We start from the raw sequence: 17,008 nt of genomic DNA on the forward strand, positions 1-17,008 counted from the left end.
TTCTCTGAGCTTCTTGTAAAGTCACCAGCGGCCATTTATAGAGACTTAGAACTTAGGCCACAACTTTTTGTTACCTGAGAAAGAGATTCTGTGATTCTGATTTGTAAACGCAGGTATGTGCGCAGAGCATCTTATAATGATCCACCTGTGTGGAAGCTCCCCTTAAGAGTTTGCCTCCAGCATACATCAATCCAAACTAAAGGAAAACCATTTTTTAAAAGAATGTATTCAAAATAACAACATTATATCACTCTCTAAATACCCATTTACTATGTTCAAAATGACAGCTCTTTTGAAGGTGGCATTGAAATATGTTTCCCTCCAACATCCTTGCAGGATGAAATATGACCGAAGTAACAATCGTAGTCTTGCAGGGTGCACCCCATTGAGCTGGCTTCCTCTGGAGGATGTGTGATGGGCGTGAATGGAAGACCATAGAGGACGTGCAGGACTCAGCCAAGAGTGCACAGATTCAGACTCTACAAAACAGTGCTCCCTTCTCTTCCATCCCCTCCTTTCCCTCAACCTTTTTCTCTTCCTTTTTTTCCTTCTCTTCCTCCTATTGGTCCTCCTTCTCCTCCAACACAGTGCTCCCTCCCCTCCATACCCCTTCTTGACCTCTTCCTCTTCCTCCTCCTCTTCTTTCTCCTCTTCTACTCCCTCCTCCTCTCCTCCCCACTCAGTCAGGCAGCACCTCCATGCAAAGCCCAAACTCCTAGGACTCTGTGGTTGTTTGTGGGAGGTGGAGTAGAGGAATGCACTAGAAAGTGGGCTAAGATACACAAGGGAGATCACTACAGAGATCCCGCACAGTAGGAGGAAGAACTATGCTCAACTTTCACAGAAGTCTCATCGTGCCAGGTTTTCAGCCCACCTGCTCCACAGCACAGCTGAGTATCTGGGCTTCCTCTGTGCCTGTCCTACGTAAGTGTCCTTCTTCCTGCCATTTCAGTAGGGGACAGCAGAGGCTAAATATCTCAGGACACATGAGTCTGCTGGTGTCCCACCTGAGCACTTCTGCATTAGCTCTCCCATCTCATCTTGAGTGTCCTAATGATGTCCTAAGGGTTTCCTGACCTCCAGTGTGGTGCCCCTGGCCCTCTCCCACCTTCACACATCATTGTTCTACAAGGAAAGTCTGGCCATGACTGCTGTCTGGCTGCAATTTTTCAATCACCATCAACAATACCACATTTATAACAATAACAAATTCCTTCTTTGACTATTCAGGCATTGTACTAGGTGCCTTGCAAGCTTCAAAAGTTATCTGCTTCTCATAACAGTCTTCCAAAGCAGTTATTGTACCAAGTCTGAGAGGCTTCATAATTTCTCCAGGGTTACACAGCAAGTAAGTAGCAGCACAGGAACTAAAACTCAAGCAATGACTCCAAATATAATGGCAATAGCCTTATGGAATAAAATCCAGCCCACTGGGCCACCCCATAGGTTCTCCATAGCCTGGCTCTCACAGATTCATCTGCTGTGACCCACCATCATCCACAGGTAGGAATGTCTCATGCCAAGCCCTGCTTACTCTACCTGGAACACCCTAATCCCCTTAAGACCAACTGAAAACAGGACTTCATTCATTCAGGCCTTCAAGCATTCCTCCACAACCCAGCACAAGGCCATCCGGCAGGCCCACTTTCCTGCGTGGAAGACCACCAAAGGTGCAAAACACATAATGAGGTGTGCCATGGTGGACTGGTTCCTAAACATGCCCATGTCCTACTTCCCAGACTTCAGGTGTTTGCCTTATATGGCTAATGGGAATTTTGCAAGTGGGATGAAGCTAAAGGCCAACATGGTGAGACTGTCCCATATCCTCTGGATGGGACCAATCTAATCACAAGGTTCCTTATAGGGGTGAAGAACCTTTTCTCTGCCTACAACCATTTGGATATTTATATCATATGCAGGCCACAGAAAACTATCAGTGCAGGCAGACAGCCACAGGCAGCCAATGAGAAGCATACAAGAAGCATATACCTCTGTCCTGTTATGTACCAAATGATATAGTACCTGATATAGTACATTGGCCAGTTATTCCCCACCATTTACAACATAAGGGCACAGCAAAAGAGATCTGAGCCAGAAGAGGATAAGCTAAGATGATACAAGCAGAGTGAGTGGTGTGCAATGCAGATGGAAGAGGGCCACAGCCAAAGAATACATAGGTAAAAAGAACAGAGGTCTCCCTAGTAGCCTCAAGAAAGCAGCACTGACCAAACCTTGGCTTTAGCTTAGTGGAACTGGTTTCAGATTTCAGCCCTCCAGTGCTGTGAGACAATAAGTTCATGCTGTTTTAGGCCACTGAGTTTGGTGATTTGCTATGACATCACTGGGAAATGATAGGTCTGCTAAGAGTTGTAAATAAGAAGGAAGAGAGGGTAGCAGAATTCTCTTGGTCTCACTCATCCCACAAATCCAGCATAAGTCCCAGGTCCATAAACAGATGCTGAGTACCAGAGTGACTCTCACAGAAGTTAAGTGACTTAAACAAGGTTGTACAACTTAGAAGTGCCAGAGCCAGCTAGCCCTTGACTTCAAATGCTCTTTGTTCTTCTCCAATTTTTACCCCCTTCCTTGGCCCAGAAACTTCCTAGAAACCATGGGATAAAGCCCAGTCCCTGAACTGTTCCTGGCTTCTGAGGGCAGGCAAATGGCCTCAGGCATGGTGAAGGTGGGGATGGTGTATCTGCTGGATGGGAAACAGCAGGACCTCTCCCTGGTCATAGGACTTCCCCTCAGAGAGCCAGTCATCAGCTGCAGAACCAGCTAAGAAACTTGGTGCCTTAGTGTGCTCATACATGGAGAATGTGCAATTGTTCCTTTCATGTGCCCCTTTGTGGCCAACGAAATGCAAAGTTTAAAAGGTCAGTTCAAAGGCATGTTCTTGCCTTTGAGTGAAAACTACTATGAACAATGGCAGAAAGATAAATTGAGGGCTTCAAAATACATTCTTAAAGTGCCATTGTGTAGATAACCCTAACCCAGAGACATGTGACAAAGTGTACATCTAATAAATCCAAGGGTGCTGGCGGCAGACACCAGCCTGCCTGCTCTGCCTGAGGCCTCCACCTCATACTCCACTTCCCTTGATGTCCCAGACAAAGAGGCAAAGGATGGGCCCTGGGTTCAAGGTACACAAGGCCTAGACTTAATCAATGCCTGACTAAATCCTGGCTTAGTAGACTCACCAAGAGCCCTGGGTTCTTATCCCTTTCTCCCTTCTGTTTGGCCCTGGGCAAGCCACTTGTCTTCTGGAGACAGCAGTTCTTTCACTCACAACAGGCCAGGCACGAAGCTCTAAAGGACTGATGTGCTCCAGGCATAGTCATCAGGAAAGTACATACTGCTCTTCAGTAAATGACTCTCAGTAGTCACTCACTAGCTCTTAACACAACATAGAGGATCCAGAAGCTCCATGCTCTGTCTGTACTGGACATTGGCTGGATTATTTATTATTATTCTTTCCAAAAGAAAGGTATCCTATGAGAATGAAGGCACAGATCACCAACCCAATGAAATACCAGATCCCAGCATCAATGGAGCTTAAACTGACCACCAATCATACAGCCTAAGAATCTAGAATGTAAGAAATTAACATAAATTTTCCCAAGACAGTGACAAACCAGGATACCTAACAGAAGTAATGTAAGTTTCTTAAGTCCTACTCAATATATGCTTAAAATTATAAAACACTCTTGAACACAGGAGGAAGTGACTGATGCACCCTGAATCAAAGCTGGTAGACACAGAAAATGAAGACTTTGAAGAACTTGAGCGACAATCTAAGACATACTGTAAATTGGAGCCATCAGGGGGAATGTTTTTAAAGGCATGCAAATTATAATGAAAGAAGCAACTATGGGAGAACAAGCAGCTTTGAAGAGTAAATGCAGTCACTGTAGTAATTAAATGTGCACACATCACATGGTATTACAGATGATATACAACATATTGGAAGAGATCCACAGTCTGCTCCTAAAGGAAGTGGGGAGGGAAGATGAGGGAGAGGGAGAAAGAGAGAGAGAGAGAGAGAGAGAGAGAGAGAGAGAACAGGAAAATGCTACTCTATAGAACACAGCCAACTAATAAATGCAAAAGAAAAGTGAAATTAGAAAACTACCACTTAATACTAATTTAATCATTTAATGGAAAGAGATCATCGATGGATTGCTAATACCACTGGATGAGAGGTTTTTAGGAACAGGACATTCACATGATTGAAAGTTATAGATTATTAATTGCAAAAGGGAAACTTGTCTTTACGATACTGGAATAACTGACACAAACCATCTTCACAGAATGATTCACTTAGCATTACCAAAAATAAACTGACATCACATGCTCCTGTTGGGATATAATAGGAGGTATATACATCAAGTATATGCACTGCCTTTGCCAAATAAAACAAACTTACAAATCTAGAATATGGGCATTCATAGAAGACAACAAGCCTACATTCTTAAAGAAAACTTGAAAACTAAAAACTTGACACCAGCGAGGCATATCAACCAATAAAGTAAGTAAATGCTAACTGGACCTTGGGTTGAAAAAGTAAAGCTTCAAGGATCATTTGGGAGACATCTAAGAGAAATTTACTCAGGGCTCCAGATTACATGATGTAGGTATATAATGTGCAGTTTCTCATGTGTGAGAATGGCACTGTGACTGTGTGGTAGAACTTGCTTGTCCTTATGAAATATAAGCTGAAATGTTAGGAATGAAATGCCAAGAAACTGAGTTACTCAGTTTCATACAAATCCATGTATATATATAAACATGTAGTATATATTGTGGAAGAGGAAAGGTGAGAGCAAAGAATAAATTTGGCCAAATATTAACAGTTGCTGGATTTAGGTGAAAGGTACATTAAGTGTTCATTATGCAATTTTTTCAACTTTTCTACAGATTTGAACTTTTTTAAAGTTAAGAAAAGACTTTTGGTAATCTTAAACTCTATGTTGCACACAGTGAAGAGATAACTGACAAGAACCTTGCCTGGAATACAATTCAGTCAAAACAAAACAATATTGAAAGAGTATATAAGAGACGCAGAAATTATAGAAGGAAAGAAATTATAGAAGGAAAATGGAATGTGAGAAAGGAAAACACTAAAAAAAAACATTGCTAAAAACTTTCCAGATACCAGCCCAGATATTCCAAGCCTCAATGAGACATATAAAACTAAATGCACACTTAGATATGTCACACTGAAACTACCAGATACCAAAGAGAGTTTTAAGTCACAGAGCAAATAGTAGTGACTTCTCAAAGGTAAGGCTGTAAGAAAGGCACAATGGAGGGGCGAGGGGAGGCTGGGAAGGGATGGGAAGGGGAAACAAAGGAGGAGGCTACAATGCTTGATAAGAAATGTACTCATTATCTTGCCCATGTAATTGCAACCCCTCTGTACAGTATTTTCACAATAAAAGCTATATATATAAAAAAATTTTTTAAAAAAGAAAAGCACAATGAGCCAGTGGCTCACACCTGAAATCCTAGCTACTCAGGAGGCAGAAATCTGAGGATTGCAGTTCAAAGCCAGCCCGGGCAGGAAAGTCCGTGAGACTCTTACCTCCAGTAAACCACTCAGAAAGCCAGGCACAATGCCTATGTGCATCAGATCATACAAAATAATATTTATTGAAATGAAAATAAGAAGTTTTTCTTTTTTGCTATTTTTGGTTTTTTTTTTCCTTTTTGTTCAGTATGTTCATTTATGTGTCTTCGGGAGCGTAAGGGAAACACAGAAAGAGAGGGACAAAGAGTGAACAAATGCAACAATGATATTCACTGGACACTATGTTGAAAATGAACTATAAAACTTGCAGGTGGGATTGAAGGGAAAAACTGGGAGAGAGCAAGGGAAGGGGTGACATTGTCCAAAAAGAAATGTACTCATTACCTGATTTATGTAACTATAACCCCTCTGTACATCACCTTTATAATAACAACAGGATTTTTTTTTTTTTTTTTTTTTTTTGGTCGGTCGTGAGGCTTGAACTCTGGGCCTGGGCGCTGTCCCTCAGCTCTTCAGCTCAAGGCGAGCGCTCTACCACTTGAGCTACAGCGCCACTTCTGGTTTTCTGGTGGTTTATTGGAGATAGGAGTCTCATGGTCTTTCTTGCCCGGGCTGGCTTTGAACCGCGATCCTCAGATCTCAGCCTCCTGAGTAGCTAGGATTACAGGCGTGAGCCACCAGCGCCCGGCAACAACAGGATTTTTTAAGTAAGTCTGTAAGACAAAAAAACAACATCTTCAGAGTGATGAGAAATGTATCTGTCAACCTGGACATCCTTAGCTGAAAATAAATCACTGAAGATAGGGACAAAGGGAAGACATTTTGGAGCAAAGAATGAAATTTACTCTCAAAGAGCTTCACTGAGTAATCTTCTAAAGAGCTTGTGTCAGAAGAAGGAAGATGAACCAGAGAAGAGTAAATAAGAGAATACAGAGCAATAATGAGAAAAGAAGTCTGAAAAAAATTTAAATTAAAGCAATCACAGTATAACAACCACAGCTAATCTGGGAGGACTTTAAACAAAGTAAAACAGAAATGAGAGACAATAAGCAAGGACTGTGGAAGCAAAATGACCATTTCAGAGTTAAAACTTTCTAAAATCCTTTTATACATGCGTGCATGCATGTGCATATGTGTCAATACTGGAAGGGCTTGAACTTGAGACCTCCAAGCTATCCCTTACCTTTTTTTTTTTTTTTTTTTTGCCAGTCCTGGGGCTTGAACTCAAGACCTGGGCACTGTCCCTGCGCTTCTTTTGCTCAAGGCTAGCACTCTGCCACTTGAGCCCAGCGCCACTTTTGGCTTTTTCTATTTATGTGGTACTAAGGAATCAAACTTCATGCATGCTAGACAAGCACTCTCCCACTAAGCTACATTCCAGCCTCCCCTTACCTCTTTTGCTCAAGGTTAGTACTCTACCATTTGAGTTACACCTCTACTTCCAGCTTTTTGATGGTTAATTGGAAACAAGAATCTCCCAGACTTTCCTGTCCAGGCTGGCTTCAAGCCACCATCCTCAATCTCAGCCTCCTGAGTAGCTAAGATTATAGGCATGAGCCACTGACATCCAGCCCTTTCATTTTTTTGAGGATGTCAAGATAGTGATTAAACTTGAACTTTTAGACAATTATGATTAAAAACTTAAGAGTAACCAGAACACACTAGCTCCTGAAGGACTTACACCTGAAATACATGAGGGGAGGGGGAAGTGCAGAATCCAGGGTTTCCACAGAGGGAAAGGGCAGGCAAGCCAATGAGCAGCAGCTGAGTCTTGTCTCCACTTTTGCCTCAGCCCTCTTGGAAGGGCTGTGGGGACAGTACATCTAGTAGTCCTGGACTTCAGCCCTTCAGACCCACCCCACTCCAAGCCCTCTGTAGCCCCCCTATCCTGCATCCTTGCTCTTAGATGGTGGGCACAGAAGACTGAATGCTGAAAGGTCTGTGAGCCACAAATTTGAGAGCAAGCTGATACAAAAAAGGTTTTTAAAAAATCGAAATTATTCTCCTCAGAACTTTCCCACTTCCCATTTCTCTTTGGCTCCCTATGGAGCCTGAGCCAAGTGCTCCCCCAAGGGAAAGATGAGGTCCAGAGCCGCAATTGGATGGACAGCCTTGGGAGGTCACCTGGCCTAGCCCTCAGGGTCAGCTATGGGTACTGGTAGAGGAAAGGCGTACCCCCAAGCCTCTACTGCTGAGGGCCAGTTGGACGGATGGGAGGTGTCCAGGCCTGTGAGGGCTTCCTCCACCTCCCTCTACCACTAGATCAGCAGGCGTTTTTAAAATTAAATCATAAGGAACATGCAGTCTCAAGAGGGACTAGGTTATCCAGAAGTCACCGAGTATTCTTATGTTCACAACATGTGGTGACCTCTGTAAATGCCCACAGTGGTTAGTGTTCTGGCGTAGACTTGAGACATATAGAGAAAATGTTATGGCCTCCCTTTCTCCCTCCCTCTCTCTTTCCTTTCCTCTTAAGGATGTGGAAAACTTGACTATAATTGCCTGGTCTGATATTTCCTGTGAGAAAGCTCTCTGGTTGAAACACTGTGAAAACAATCTGCCTTAACAATTCAATCCAAATAAATGATCTTCCTGAAATGAGTAAAAAAAATCCCTAATTGGGAATTGGGATGCATACCCACATCTTCCTCATCCGGGTCCATGATGACGAAGGTAGGACAAAGATAGGCATCGCCTGGTGAGGACAGATTGGGGTGGAGGGTCCTGATGGCCCTGCATCCTCCTGGAAAAGCCATCGGGCCAGGCTGTTTGGCTGGAGAGAACACATGCTGTACTCCTGCCTCCTGAACCATTGTTCTTCAGAGTGATGACTTCTCAGCTTAACTCTCTTTCCGTATGTGTCCCTCCTGACAGGCTTTGGCACGCGCCCTCAACAAGAAGTATGCAGAGCATGAGCAAGACTCAAAATCAAGTCCGACATTCTCCTTCCTGTATATCTATTCCATGAGTCAGGATGGACTCTGGAACATTCCAGGAACAGAGAAACAAAAATCCTAGTCTCCTTCCTTCAAAGAATTTGCAAAACAAAACTGTACTAGATATGACCTTCTTTAATGTTGTTCTCCCAATCTTCTGTTGGCTCAAGCCGTAGCATACAATTGGTATTTAGTGGATGTTCTCTGGAATCTGAGAGCTCAGAATTAACCTGGGCACCGACATCCAGTATGCAGGTTGTGAAGCAAATCCAGACCTAGCCCAACCTGGCAGCCTGCAGGTAATGGGGGAGGAGAAATAAGAACTTCTCCCAAGATCCCCTGGGTGGCAGGCAAAGCCACACAGTTCATCCCAGCTTCACGCATCTCATGCTTAGGACCCAGGATGCATGAGGATAAGATGTTCTGCCCTGGCAGATGGGAGAAAATCCAGCAAGATTTTATCTTCATGTCTTCTTGACCTTGTCTGGGGCTGAAGTCTCCTGGGTGTGGTTAAGCTCAGCTTCACAAGGTGGCTGGTACAGGAGGTAGGACTTGATCCACAGGCAACAAAAAGAGGATGATGCTCCACGATGAAATGTTTTCTTGAGGGAAACGCTCTACAGAATTCATCCCTGAAACATGGCCAACTTCACTAAGTAGCCATTCTTCTGACACATCAAATATTATAGTGCTAGCCATGAGCTTTCTTCACCATAACCTGGCACTCCATGGACTGTTAGATTCGACCAAAGTATGCCTAATGCAAGGGGCTGAATGAGCCCAAAGGGCAGGCTGATGCTGGAGGTCCTTACCCATGCCCCAGGAGCCCTGGCTCTGAGCAGGACACAGCTTTCATAGCAGCTGCAGGACCACTGATGATGCTTCCAACTGGGAAAGCCTGACCTGCTCCTGAGTGGAACCAGCACCCTAGGACAGTTCTACCAGGGGCAAGGGTTCCAAGACTGTCTCCTCATAGCTGGAAAGTCTGCCAGGCTGCCAGGAAGGCATTACAGAAAAGTTGCCACTGGTCTCTAAAGGGGACTGGAAAGCTGTGTGGAGATGTTTGCTTAGTTGTGAAGAGAAGCCATGATGAGCACCAGTCCTGCCCTTTACAGTTCCAAGGACCAAATAAACATATCCAGGGAAGTAATCCATGCCAAGAGGTCCCAGCAAACATTCAATCCACTCCACTCTGTTTGGTTAAACATGCCAAAGAGTAGCAAAAACAACTTAGAATAAAGAATTTTCATTCTGAACTCTACACAACATTCCCTACTGTGAGCCTTCCTCAAAGAGCCAGGAGCAGTTTGAAACAGCACTGTCTCTCAAGGCTTGACTCCATTTGGAAGGACAAAGATAGGTCTGTTTGCTTTGAGAATGGCAAGACTTGTGCTTAAATCGTATTCTTGGAGCTCATGATTTCTTCATGCAGCCTTGGGTGTTAAGTGAGACTTCCCTTAGCTAGTGCTTCCTCCCTGGGACACTTGGGTTCTGCAACACATCAACTGTGCCCTTGAAGTAGTCACTGCTTACCCGAAAAGCATCTCTATTTTCCCATGCACTTACTGAGCACATTTTTAAATTTAACTCTCATAGAAGTTTTGCATGGTAAGCAGCATAATGACTTTACAAATTAAGACAGTCAACTGCCTGCCACACCCAGCTCATGAAACCCAGGTCCATCATGACATAAGGACAATGAGAAACAACAGTGAGGTGATGCATAAAGCACCTCACTTTGAAGATAGGGCTTTAATTTCAAGTTACTGTCTATTTAACTGTCTGAAATTTCATAAAGTTGTTTTAATGTCCTTTCTTTGCTAGAATTATAATAACAACCTGAACAGTGTCTGTTTTACCATTTCATTAACAGGACTTAAGCTGTAGGGACTATCTTCCAAAGGCCTTAGAAATGTGTTAGCATGGTTTGTAATTTTGGAAATTTTCAAAAATGAGATACTTTTATACCCCTTTCCTTAAAAGACTGCTCAGCTTATATAAATTTCAGGCCTACATAATCTGAATTGGTCTCTGAAACTGATGTTAAGTCCCCCAGTTTTTTTTTTTCATTCATTTGTCTTCACTTCATTGATGCATGAATCCTCAGAATCCAAGGCCCTCTGCATCTGGTGAGTAACCCTGGTGGGTTACTAGGACTTTCTGTCTGGCCCTTGTTAGGACAGAAAGGCCATGCCAAGGCAGCTCCTACTCTTCCTTCCACTCACACTGTCATCGAGAAAAAAGAACCTCCAGGAAATCTGTACCTACTCTCCAAGCACAGAGGACTGGCTGTTCTCTGGGCCTTTCTACGAAGGAGAAACATGTTGCTCTAAACCCAAGTCAGCTTTGTAAACTTGGGAGTGCTACACTTTTGTGGAATGTTCCATGAACAAGCCAGCCCCAACTTGGGACCAGCATACTCTAAACTAAAATCAGAGGTGTCCCTGAGTCAGCTGGCTGCCTCTTGTGCCTCTTCTGGCAGCTGCTCATGTGAAATGGGGTGTGAGTGTTCTTGGGCTCCTTCAGAGTTGCAGGCTCCTGCCTTTCAGGAGAGGTTCTCAGGTGGCTCCTGGGTGGGGAGTCCTACGGCAGGTGGGGATGCACTATGAGGCTGGAAGCTGGCTGAGAACACAGCTAGTCATGGGATCAGGGAGATAGTACTGAAACTTTCCATAAACCTCACAGCAGGGGAGCACAAGGCCTGTCTCAAGAGGTCAGCAAGCAGGGATTTAAAGTGTTAGCACAGGCAAGTTTCCCTCCCAAATTGTTACCCTCCCAGGTAACAATATTCCACATGAGTTTCTAAGTAAAAGAGAAAAAAAAGATCAGTAACCTGACCTTTTTTTCTCAGTTAACAAGCAAAACTACTGCAGAAGCAGAATAAAGCCTTTTTGCAAGGGCCTAGTCCCTCAGGTTCCAGAGGATGTGAATGTAACACTGCTGTGGGAGGCTGAGCACACAGATCCTCTATCCCCAGAGTTCAGCTATACCCTCCTGCCATCATCTCCCTCCACCCAAGTGGGGGTGATGGGACCCAGACCACAGAGACCCAAACCACAGGCCTCTCTGGATCTACCATGTGGGTTAGCAATGGCCCCAGCAAGTAGCCAACAGGAAGAGCTGTGACCAAAGTTATCTGGAACAATTTCCAGAACAAACAAAAACATCTGAAACAGAACCACGTCAGGCAGTCCACTGTTTAAATGTCACGCTGAGCTTCACGATATGGATATCATCAAAGTATGAGGGTTTGGGGAAATGTCTCCCCAGAGGGTGGGGAGAAGTTTCAGTCCTAGCAGGGTGGTCGGCAGGTGACGGGGCTACCCTCTGGAGTGTCACCCAAGCAGGCTGCTTTGTGTGCATCTGGAGCCTCTGAGTGCTGCCAGTACCTTGAAGGTCCAGCATCAGCTGGGCAGGGGCCTCTCCTCAGGTTCCTTGGAGCAGCTGGTTTTATGCCATCACCTCACTCAGATGTCAGACCCACTACAACCCTATTACGCTGTTTTTCTGATATTCACTGAGAGATATATGACAGATTCCATTAACTACCCCTCTCCCTGTCTGTCCCATGAGCTTTCAACCTCCCTTTATTTTGAAAACCATTAAGCCACAAGAAGAACTGGAAGAATAAACGCACAACCAGCATACCTTTCACTCACAATAAGTTGACATTTTCCCTCTCTACAGGCAAAGGCACACACACACACACACACACACACACACACACACACACACACACACACACACACACACACACACACACACACACACACACACACACACACACACACACACACACACACACACACACACACACACACACACACACACACACACACGTTTTTTGCTTAAGTATTTGAAAGTTAAGTTGCAACATCCTGATATATCACTTCTAAGTGCTTCAGCCTGCCTCTCCTACACAAGCTATGTGGGCTTATTTGTATGATGACACATTTTTAAATCCAGGACCCTTGCCTAAGCATTCCCAGACCCCTGTATCAGCAGCACATGCCCTTTTGTCTTTAAAAGGAATTAGTTCTAATGTCTTGATTAAATATTAAGTGGGCCACATCCTCTTTTGTTTATGATCTGAAATGGATACTTTCAACTTCTCTTCCTCTAATCTCTCCTAGAAAGTATTGGTTTTTAAGGGTCTCTATTCAAGTCAAGGCTGAAAAGTGACTTGAGATTTGTTTGGAAGCTTTGGTGTAGTCAGGGAAGAATCTAGGCTGAGGAATCTGTGTGGTGGGTGCTTGGCAGCTCCAGGACTGGCCCTTGGACACCTGTCAAAATTGCCTTCCATGGAAGAGGGCGCTCAATGTTCACTGCTCTTGAGAAGGGGGATGTAATGTAATAAGCATCACAAACAGTCTCAGGTCCTCAGCTGGAGCAGAGTTCTGGGACTGGCTTCCGCCAGCGACATTTCCAGAATGCCTGACTGACTTTTCTGCTCATTTCAAAAGAATTTTTACTTACAGGGAAAGAAGCTGAACAAGATGGGGACCACTGGGAGGCACATTATCACTCAGGAATACAGCCTCCTCTCAAAGACTTCATCAGCCCAGCCCTTCACTGAAGCTAATGATGCGCTGGCCCAGGCAGAGCAGCAAGGTAAGATGGAAGATCACAGCCATGTGGGCTCCAGAGGCAGCCACTGTTCCAACCCACAGAGCAAACAGGGCCGTGGGAGAGCTGTAGGAAAAGAGGGTGCATGAGAGCTTTAGCAGGGACCTACTTCTCCCTGTCTCATAAAGGGGAAATGACCCCGGAAGGCAAGTCCATTCAAGCACAAATGCATTCCAGGGGCTTACTGAGTGCCTGGCTATTGGAAGACACTTGCTGTGAGTCACAGGGGCAGGAACTCAGGCTCTCATCTCCATTGCCCACAGCCCCCACTGAGTATCTGAGCATTTCCCTCCAGCCAACACAGTCTTTCCCAAACTAATGACAACCTTATGTCTCATCCCCCCATAAATCCCACCTACTCAAGAACATATTCATCTCTAAAAAAGACTGACCAAATTGGGAAGGGGGTAATGGTATTAAAATAGGTTGTAGACCAAATATTTTATATATCTTGTTTAATTTGTTCCTCATAACAATAATCCTAAAAAGGTAAGTATTATCACCCAATTTTTAGATGAAGAAACTAAACCTTGGGTCACATGGGGTTGAAAATAGAGTAGTATGTGGCAGAGCTGGAAGTTGAACCTAAATCCATCTCATTCTAAATCCAGGCCTTTTCAACCTCATCATGCTAAGAGTTACTAAATATGTTACACAGCAAGCTGAATTTCAAAGTCTTACAATACAATAAAATGCAGTGTTCCCCAACTAGCAGTCTTCCATAACTTGACAAAGCTCTGCTTAAGAAACAAATTTCAAATAAGTCAGAAACTGAAGAGCAGAATAAGCTCTTTCACTGAGGCCTTAAAAGGCACTGTAGGAACTTGTAAGGCCTGAGGGGATCATCACTACATCAAGTATCGATATAGAGCATGGCAGAGTATGAATGGGGTACTGACAGCACCCCTTCCCTACCACATGCATCCCACCCAGCATACGTCCCACCTCCTATGGTCCCAAATCTGCCGATCTCCTGCCTCCTGAAGATGGTCTGGGTGGTGCCAGGGACAGGGTGGAAGAGACCTCTTCAGCCACACTTCCTGCACAGACTCACATTGGTTGACCATTCTGTGCCATGGTTTCCCCACCTGTCAAGTGGATCCAAAAACCTTTGTAGTGCTGCTACTAGTTAAATAAGGTACTATACGCAATACCTTAAAAGTGCTGGTCAAATCCTGAGCGAGTACTCAATAATCATTATCCCTGCTCTCTGGCCATCTCCCTGTCATTGTCTCTTCCCCACTTAATATTGGGGCACATATGTGCAAGGATTCCTCAGGCCCTTGGGGACAAGAACCTCACCTTCCACATCTCTCCCCAACACCATTTATGAACTAGCAATAAGTACTCACAAATGTTTCACTGAATTGAACAAAATTAAATACAGTGCATCTAGACTAAGATAAAAAATTGGGAAAAGGTTCCACTTCTAAGAGGTCCATGGCCAAGTCTGGCCTGAATCGGAAATGAAAGAAACCCCATGACTTTAGTAACTTCTTGAGGAATGAGCAGAAAAAACAAAGTAAAATTTTCTGGAATGAAGCACACATGCAAAATCTGGCCGTCCACATGCAGGAAGCCATCCTGGCAAGTCATATTTGTGATCTGAGAAACTGTACAAAATGCCAGTGGTTCAACTGCTTCAAAGCAGTCTTTTCCACTCTCCCTGGGAGTAAAGCATAGAATTGTTCCTGGCTAGCATTTAGAAAAACCAACCAGGGAATCACAGTGTCCTCTCCACTAAGACAGAATGGGATATGACAGGGAAGGATTCTGGCTCTCGGAGGAACAAAGAAGTCCGTCTTTCCCTAGTTCTCTGTGCCCTTCCAATCTCTTAGGGGAACTCAGCACACAGGCCCCTGCTCTTTCCCACAGCCCTCCATCCAGAAATGTCTGAACAGGCACACCCTAGGGAAAAGAGCCAAGGAGGAACCAAAGAGCCACTCTGGTCCTTAGGAATGAGACCCATGGACACCAGCCAGCTCTTCCTTAGAAACATCCCAGGCTAGGAGGAAAGAAGAGAAGAAATAGACCTTTCACTCATCCTCAACCAGGCTAATCAAGTGCCACTCAGCCTTCAAGGTTCCACTCAGCCCTGCCTCACCCAGGCAACTGTCTCCTATAAGATTCAAAGGCATTTCAAGTAGCATCATCTATTTGGCCCAAGAAAGGTACTGCCTGTCATTTCTAGGTCACTAATCCAGTTCTTCTGTAAGTTGTATGGCAGAGGGAAATACTTCACCATTTCACTTCTCACTCAACTCAGCAAAGCCAGTAACTCATCTCCACTGTTATTTACTAGAACAATTCTGAGTAACACTGGAAGAAATAGAGCTGGTACCAGCCCAGTAGGAGGAGCAAAGTAGCTCATTCAACTTTCTTCAATGTGGTATATGCTCTGAGTGGTAATCTAGGAACAAGGAAGCAATCAAGAAGAAGTTATCCTGAGGAAGGCAAGATTTCAGATGGCCAATGTAGGGTATTGAAATTTGAGCAGATAGGTGGGGAGGTTTGGCTGGCTGGGTAGCTTGTTGGGGCTGGTTCTGTTGGCTGGGTTGAGTTGACTGGTTGGCTGGTTGATTGGTAGGTTAAGCTAATTGGTTGGTTAAATGGAAGGATGGTTGTGTTGGTTGGATGGTTGGGTGATTAGTTCGTTAAATGACTGTATGAATAAAAAAAATTAATGAGGTAATTAATGTCAGTAAGAAAACCTGAAAGATGAAATTTCAAATTGCTTCAATTCTACTAAATATCAGTTTTAAGTTTTATAACATTGATCTTACGGAACATCAGTAAAATCTTCCCTTCCCTTCTCCTTTCTGAGTCCATTCTCAGCTACTCAACATTGTTATTGCAAGTCTATAGATATAGATGGGGAAAGACAAGCAAATGGTCCAATCTTCATAGTATTACTCTATACTATGAGGTACCCATAACACTGAAAGAACAAAAGGTGTACTCTTTTAGCCAGGCTCAGATGAGAGTGTAACAAGGAGGAGACTTAGGATGCAATATTCCAGGAAGCACTCCCTCCAAGGTGACTGCCCTTCTTCCAGATGTGCTGTGTCCTGATACCTCACTTGCCTCACTCCTTGACCTCATCTTACTGACCTCCATGTGGGCTTTTACTTTGAGGCTGTAGTAACTGGGACCTGTAAAAGCTATTTGGCAGACAGCTTTGGAGTTAAAAAGAAAATACACAGGAAAGAAGAATCTCAATAATACTTACCCAGCTCTCCCACACTCAACTTCCAAAAATTACCTCTGAGTCTCTCAATGGCTTCCTTCTGATAGCACAGGACGTCTCCCTGCCCTACACACCAGGCCTCAGGGACCTTAGGAAGAGCCAATAAGGCCCAGTGATGGGAAGACCTTGGAGTTGCCACATCAATGTCTACGGATAGACAAAATGAGATCACTAACCCTTCTACCTGCTGATAGCCATATTTTTTTTATCTCAAAGGAAATCTGTGTCATGGGAAGTCTCTCTCCCCCAGAAGATCCATTGGATGAAAGACTTAAAAACCCTACAACTGAGCTGGGATGTAGCTCAGTGGCAAAGCGCTTGCCTAGCAGTGCAACGTCCTGGGTTCAATCCCCAGTACCAAAAAAGAAAAGACAAAAAAAATACAGTTAAAAAAAAAAACCCAAACAACAACAACAAAAAAAATAAATAAATAAAACCCTTTAAGGGCTGGGAAGGTGGTTTAGTGGTAGAGCACTTGCCTTGCATGCCTGAGGCCCTGGGTTCGATTCCTCAAGCACCACATAAGCAAAAAGAAAAAAGCCGGAAGTGGCGCTGTGGCTCAAGTGGTAGAACATTAGCCTTGAGCTGAAGAGCTGAGGGACAACGCCCCGGCCCAAAGTTCAGGACCCACGACTGGACCAAAAAAGAAAAACCTACAACTGAAGGAAC

At 44.2% G+C, this 17,008-nt stretch overlaps 1 protein-coding gene across 2 annotated transcripts in view; it reads right to left on the minus strand.

The window, feature by feature from the left end:
• Window positions 1–17,008, minus strand: part of Mindy4 (MINDY lysine 48 deubiquitinase 4) — a 98,073-nt gene that overhangs the window by 52,333 nt on the left and 28,732 nt on the right. The gene's annotated exons all lie outside the window — the stretch shown is intronic.

This window comes from Dipodomys merriami, unplaced genomic scaffold (assembly GCF_024711535.1).
Source record: "Dipodomys merriami isolate MVZ:Mamm:240054 unplaced genomic scaffold, mDipMer1.0.p SCAF_94, whole genome shotgun sequence".
Lineage (NCBI taxonomy): Eukaryota > Metazoa > Chordata > Mammalia > Rodentia > Heteromyidae > Dipodomys > Dipodomys merriami.